Genomic DNA, 6,985 nt, shown 5'->3' with positions numbered 1-6,985 from the left:
AGCCAAGTGCGCTAATCCCGCACCGGGATAGAAACTAATCCGCCAAGCACCCCCATACACATGGAGACGTAAGCTTCCAAATCCTCAATCCGCGGGATAATACCCTCTCCGGTCTAATCTCCGGCTTTCCAATAAAAGACGAACTTCTGACACTTGTTCTCGCTCGTGAAAGAAAACACGTTGACGAGACGACTTGGCAACACCTGATTCCCTGCTTGACTGACTTGCGGGGACACTGAAGGCTCAGTGAGACCCTTAAAGGACAAGCTATTCAGTCAATATTGGGAGAGCAACAACAGGACGATCCTCTTACAGTGCCAGACAGGGCAAGGGACAAGGTAAAGACAAGGATGTCTAAAAATAAAACTCCTTGACAACCAACGCACCTCAGGAAAAAACTGCCAGTTTCAGAGCATTATATACAATTCTGTAAATTGTCAGACAAAAGCATCTGTTTCTATGGCAACATGATACCATGGCGACTGTGATGAGGCAGCTTAACCCTCATCATCACCCTGTTTGGGATTTTTCTGTGGTTTCAATGAATTCACAACTTAGAAGACATTTGATAAAAAAACATACAATTTAGTAATAGTCAATTTTTTTTGCCATGTAAGTGTCAAACTTTTGACACAATATGGGATAAACCAAGGAAGTTGATTTGTAGATTGGATAAACAGAACTGGAAAAAGGGATATTTGAGTGTTATTGCATGAAAAAATGATATTCTTTTATAATTATTTCTTCTAGTATGAAAATGCTTTGTACTAGTGTAGTATAAGGAATGGGATATTTTGATTGAAAAGGTTGAACGTTCCTGCATACATTAAATAAAGACTAATATAACAGACAATGTTGATTTGATTATCCACCATTAACGTAATAATCATAATGTTCACCACATCCTGCATGGGTACCTTCACTGCATAAAAATATGATATAATATGAAACGTATGCTACAGTAATCATACTAATTGCCTGATCAGTACATATCTTCTATGATTAATGATAAGAATCAGAGAAATGAATGATTACAGCATTACGGGTTGGGGTAGCAAAGTGTGTTTTTTTCTCTCTGGTTTGTAGAGTGGTTCTGTGGAACCTTCTGTGATGTTAGGACAGACAGGTGAAAGAAAACATGCAGAACTCTGCACAGGTTCATCCAGAGGTCACCTCAAGGTTAGAGAAACAGGATACACCATCGCAGCCGCCACTGTTGACACACTACAGCGAGAAAACCACTCACACAGACACTCTATACTATCTAACGTCATGTTTCTATTGATTCGCTACATTCTAATTTCATAACACTAATTTGCAGTAGCACTAACTTGTTATGATTGATTTTGAATAGATCATTTTACTTTAAAAATCGCAAAACAACCTAGGACCAGTGCCATTGCTTCTTTTTGTGAATTTCTGACTAAATGATCTTAATATCAATTATGAGCTATTCATGCAGCCCAAGCAATCAAGGCTTAAAATCCTATATTAAAAAAACACCATAAATAAAACACCTTAGGGGTCTTATGTCATTGTCTTTGCAAAAGTACTGATAAAAATGGAGATTTTAGGATACCAAGCTTCAAATATCTTTTAATAAATATTTCTAAAATTTGTGACAATTCTTTGTACAAAAAATAATCCCACTGCCTCTTCTTGTTCTCTATATAATGTTTTATATGACAACTTAAAGATGACCTTAGCATAACCCTATCTCCTGAGCTATTTTATCCGTCTCACTTTCTATAACCGGCACAACATATCCTGATGATTTAGGGACAAGAACGTTGATAAGTCACAGCACACTCTATTATAACCCTGTGAAATATCACAACCCGAATAGGCAACGTTCGTTCCTGTGACACCCAAACTGTCTCACGTTACAACGTACTCCTCCGGCGCTCGTTGGGAAATTGAGGAGCGAGGCAGGTAGATAAAGTGAGACAGATGACGCGCACGTATCGCCACCGCGAGCGTACAATGCCGCCATTATAGGGCGTATTTACTCCTGGCTGGATGGTGATCCTCATGGTGACAAATACTTGCCATGTAGCACCCCAATTATTACAACATAACAGTGCATTAATAATGATGAAGACAAATGGGGAGGACTTTCTCCCTAACCCTCCTGCTAGCACACTTTGCCTAACCCATCTGCCAACAGACACAGCCTGCCACAGGAGTGGAAGAGACCTCTAGGACAAAAACATGGTACTGCAGGTACCTGGAATCCTGGTTTCTCCCTCTCATACAAATGTATGACTACTGGTTCTTCGGAAGCCTGTAGAGGAAAAATGTAAAGGATCATGTAATTAGTTGAAAACCTCAGCAAAATGAAAATGTGAACATTGTTTTATTCTACATTTTCAGACTTCTAAAAGTCACCTATTGAATATTTTTTGCTACCAAAAAAATTATGAAACAACCTTTTTTGTCAGTTCAATTGTTACCAGTACCAATTGTTCAGAATTAACAAGCATTGGCTTAATAGAGGCTGCAATCCTGAAAAGAATATGACGAAAATTCTTAGTATGCATGGTAGTATGGTTACTGTAGTTATTGAGAAAAGTGCAAAATCTGCTTGTAATGTAATTTGCATTATGCTCAAATATTTTTTACAAATCAAAGATATAAGGGATATCATATAACCTAGAAGTACATTTGAACACGTGTTAGATATATAAGTGACATTGATACAAACAACAAAAACAAACAGGCAAAATATAATAAATGATGGAAACAGTGGAATGGATCAACCTTATGATACCAGGATTGAAAGCAATCTGTAACACAATGTTGAAGAAAATCAAGGCAACTTAGCTTCCTACATTTTACCTGAGACAACAGTAATGTTAATCACATCATACTTGGTAAATTATAAGTAAGATCAGCAATGTCTTCAAGGTCTGAGGTTGAACACCTCTACTTGTTCTGTGATGCGGATTTAATGAGTCTGAGGTGTTGCTATCTGTGTGCTTTAAGTGCTCCCAATGGATGACTAGATACAAAGTACTGACACTAGCAGAATACTTACCACCAAAGTTGTATGGTGATTATCACATAATGACTACCACACTGAAACATGCATTTGGAAAAGGACTATACTCATCTTGGCAGAGTAACAATAAAGACTAAACAATTTAGTAAAACTGGGTATGGTGATTTCTGTGAACAGTTTCATCAGGTTGTTAAATGGTCTGTGATAATAAAGTTCTTTGTTGCACAACCAAAACTCATTTTGTTTGTGGTAGAAAGAACTTTATTATCCTGGATGTGATAATTGTTTTATAAAAGATTAAAAATCTATCTGCCCTAATCCTGGTATGGGTATATCTCTCTCCATATACTTTATGATGATATATTTTATCTATATATACATATGCTCTAAAATTGTATCAGATGCAACAAAAATCATCAAGAAGGGAGACAAGTGCCAATCATTGCTCCATCTCATCTTCACAATAGACAGGTGTTCTTTAAGAGCTTAACATCTCTCACAGGTGTGAACTTGCAATCAGGGAAACCTTCAGTGGTCACACCTTGCCTCAAGAATGATGAATCACCACAGAGATACAAGGAGTCCGAACAACAGTCGACTCAGATCACATCAGGGCGCATCTTCAGTCAAACAGAGCATCAAGGTGGCACCGTACATTCTTAATTGTTTAATCCAATCTGTTTCGGGCGCCCTCATTGGCTGGAGCTAGGTGGATGGATGGGTGAAGGGATGGGGTCTTTGCTAAGGTTAATAAGGTTGTGCGGGCTAACACAATACAATTTACAGTTTGGTGCATCCAAAAAATTGTAAAACGTAAACTTCAGGTTGAAGGGCTGGTTGGTTAGCTTGATTGTGCCATGTCTAATTTTCCCATCTTATACAAGCAATCTCAAAAGTTTATAACAATCTAAGCTGAACTCAAAAGTAAGATAATTTTAGCAATGTACTATATTGTTTGTAATATGTTGTATATTTGATTACTCAATCATATTTTGAATTCTAGTACCTTTTTGTTTATGCTGTAATCAAATTCACAGGAAGTGGATTAAAGCACAAAATGCCTCCAGAATTCCTCTTCATTGATATCACTTAGAGAAAAAAAGCTGAATGTGAAAACACTCAGGAAAGAATCATTTTAAGCATAGCTGAAGGGCTACCTTAGGAAAGATTTGCTGAAAGAAGAGATTTTTTCCTGTTGTGGAGCTCAGTAAGACAGGAAAATGGATGGTAGCTGTTATCACAATCATTGCTGGAGCTCTGGTCCACAAAAGCAGGTGAATACATGATTAATCCATCCTTTCATCCTCCCTCAGTAGTAGATGATGTGCCTGATAGATCCTATGATAAGGGAGGATGATGAGAAGTAAGATTGTACATGAAAAATTGATGCACCAACTGTAGGTTTTTTATCTTCCACTCTTTTTCTTGCCACAGGCAAAAACTACAATGACAGATTGTATATCATTCTTTTGGAGGAAACCAGAATTACCTTAGAATAACAGGACAAAAAGAAGATAGGGAAAAATTTTAGTTGCATAACAGTTTTGATTGTGAATCATACTTACTTGTTATCAACGCTAATCTATTAGCTTTGTCTATGTAATGATTAAGCTAATTATTTTGTAATTCTAAGCCAATTACTGTATTGTCAAATAAAATACTGAGCTGCTTTTCTTCCTGGCAGTATAATGCCTGGCTGTCTTTATTCAAGTTTTCTTCACAGATTACACATAAGATATATACCAAATATATACCATATACAAAAACTGAAAGGAATGTAGAATATAACTTATAAGGGGAAAAAAGACTACCTTTTGGTATGCTGAAGACCTAGATTCACTCAAGCTCTTAAGCTCAGTGAGAGATAAGAGCTCGAGACTCTGTGTTCCCTAATCTTGTGGAAAATCTTGTCCACTGCTCTGCGGTAGTTTTTTTGTGTCCTCCTAGTTGTTACAGTTTTTCTATCTATCAATGCAATGGTTTGACAAAACGTTTAAAATTCATTGTTTGAATTATAAACTGACCTGGTATGTTGACTTCATAGCTCCAATTGCAGCCTTAGGGGATAGCATAGTATGTCTAGGCCTGTTTCTATTTATTTCTGTCGCTTACCATTTTTTCTGAAAAATCAAAGAACCAACAAATCAAATTGGTGTGGCCATAAGTTGTTAGCCAAGAGTCGAATGATCCACGAAGGAAACTGTTTGATGAGCTTTCACCAAACATAAAGCCACAAAAACATTCACGATAATTATGATATAATTGGTAGTGTCTTTGTAGCTTTCAGTCTGAAATTCAAGCAGATAATTGCAGTTGCAATGATTGCCAAAACAGATCTATATGACTATTTTATTAATAATAGAGGTCTTCTTACCTAGGTTGGGGTGTGTTTTTGACAAGTGCATTGTACATGCATATTTTACTTCTTCACTGAAAATTCTGTACTTTCACATAAATCTGTATAATAACTTAAGAATGGAGCATCCAAAGTAATATTTTCATACAACTCTGAGTCACGACAATCTTTTAAAGAGTGTCTTTTTTTTGTATCTATGCCAGACTGTATCTTGAATGGTAACAATGACAAAACACTGCCCTGATGCAATAGAATAGAGATTGTCACCCCTACACTGTCAATATCACCAAAATGTCGTTAAACCTTCCATAAATTACATCAAGGAAACATTTCTGTAATTTGGCGGCGACTACCAATATCATACGCCATTTTTCAGAAAGCTGGAACTGTTGCTGATTGAATATGGAATGTAATGAAAGTACTATACCAACTCTATCCCCTTACGCAAGAGACGGAATTAATTTTGGAACAGATGAAGATAAATGACTTGAAGATAGTCTGTGGTATTTTTCAGACCCTTACTCTACGACTTGTCTGATTGTAGACAAATTTTCACATATATTCACGGCATCCATCCTTATATCCCAATAGTTGGACTCATCCTTTGATTTGACAACGCAGAATAAAAACTGAAAGCTAGACTGGTATGGAATGCTATTTCTTCCATTACTTCCCTCTAGCAGCAGCCTTTCCGATTTCATACCTCAATTATTTTTCAAATTACGTTATAGATCGGGGAGCTATTAGATATCAGATTAGAGGGGCCTTGTTGACTTCTGCAGGCGTCATTAATCACAGCGACACATCCTGTCCTTTTTATGACCTCCCATCATGCTTTGCAGCTGGAGTAAGGTTTGAAACTTACCAGTACGTAATACCTACAGTTGCTAACAGTTGGGCTATGGAAGCTATGTTAAAGATGATGCATATAGGTATGCTTCAACAATTTCTTATCTGTACATTTTGTAATCTTTAGATATATCTATTGATAGATGATTTTATTATTATACACCTATAATAGCTATATATAATTGGAAACTCCTATCATATATTTGGATTTCTGTTATCCTATTTTGAACATCTGCACACATTTTTTTCTTTTAATTACACATAACAATAACTTGCACATCATGCTTCAATGGAAGATGATTGACTTGCCTTTTAACATTGTGAGCAAAAGTGAGCACAATGCATACAGAGGTGAACATGCCTGTCCTTGGTACTGAACACCATCCACACACAGGTGAACATGCCTGTCCTTGGTGCTGAACACTATCCACACAGCTGAACATGCCTGTCCTTGGTACTGAAAACCATCCACACACAGGTGAACATGCCTGTCCTTGGTGCTGAACACCATCCACACACAGGTGAACATGTTTGTCCTTGGTGCTGAAAACTATCCACACACAGGTGAACATGCCTGTCCTTGGTACTGAACACTATCCACACACAGGTGAACATGCCTGTCCTTGGTGCTGAACACTATCCACACACAGGTGAACATGCCTGTCCTTGGTGCTGAACACTATCCACACATACACACACACATGAACATGCCTGTCCTTGGTGCTGAACACTATCCACACAGGTGAACATGTCTGTCCTTGGTGCTAATATGATATAGT

The 6,985-nt window shown here is 37.3% G+C and overlaps 1 long non-coding RNA gene across 2 annotated transcripts in view; it reads right to left on the bottom strand.

Annotated features, from left to right (window-relative positions):
• Positions 1-2,225: 2,225 nt before the first annotated feature.
• Positions 2,226-6,985, bottom strand: part of LOC109475786 — a 6,049-nt gene continuing 1,289 nt past the window's right edge. For both annotated transcript variants that reach the window (XR_002140567.1, XR_002140568.1), the window contains exons 2-4: positions 5,026-5,121; positions 4,159-4,339; positions 2,226-2,284 (exon numbers count right to left, since the gene is read on the bottom strand). This is a non-coding gene — a long non-coding RNA (uncharacterized LOC109475786). The remainder of the gene's footprint in view (positions 2,285-4,158; positions 4,340-5,025; positions 5,122-6,985) is intronic.

This window comes from Branchiostoma belcheri, unplaced genomic scaffold, assembly GCF_001625305.1.
Source record: "Branchiostoma belcheri isolate BF01 breed outbred unplaced genomic scaffold, Haploidv18h27 scaffold35, whole genome shotgun sequence".
NCBI classification, from domain to species: Eukaryota; Metazoa; Chordata; class Leptocardii; order Amphioxiformes; family Branchiostomatidae; genus Branchiostoma; species Branchiostoma belcheri.
Note: the sequence above shows the minus strand (reverse complement) of the source record. Positions and strands in the feature narration are given on the sequence as shown.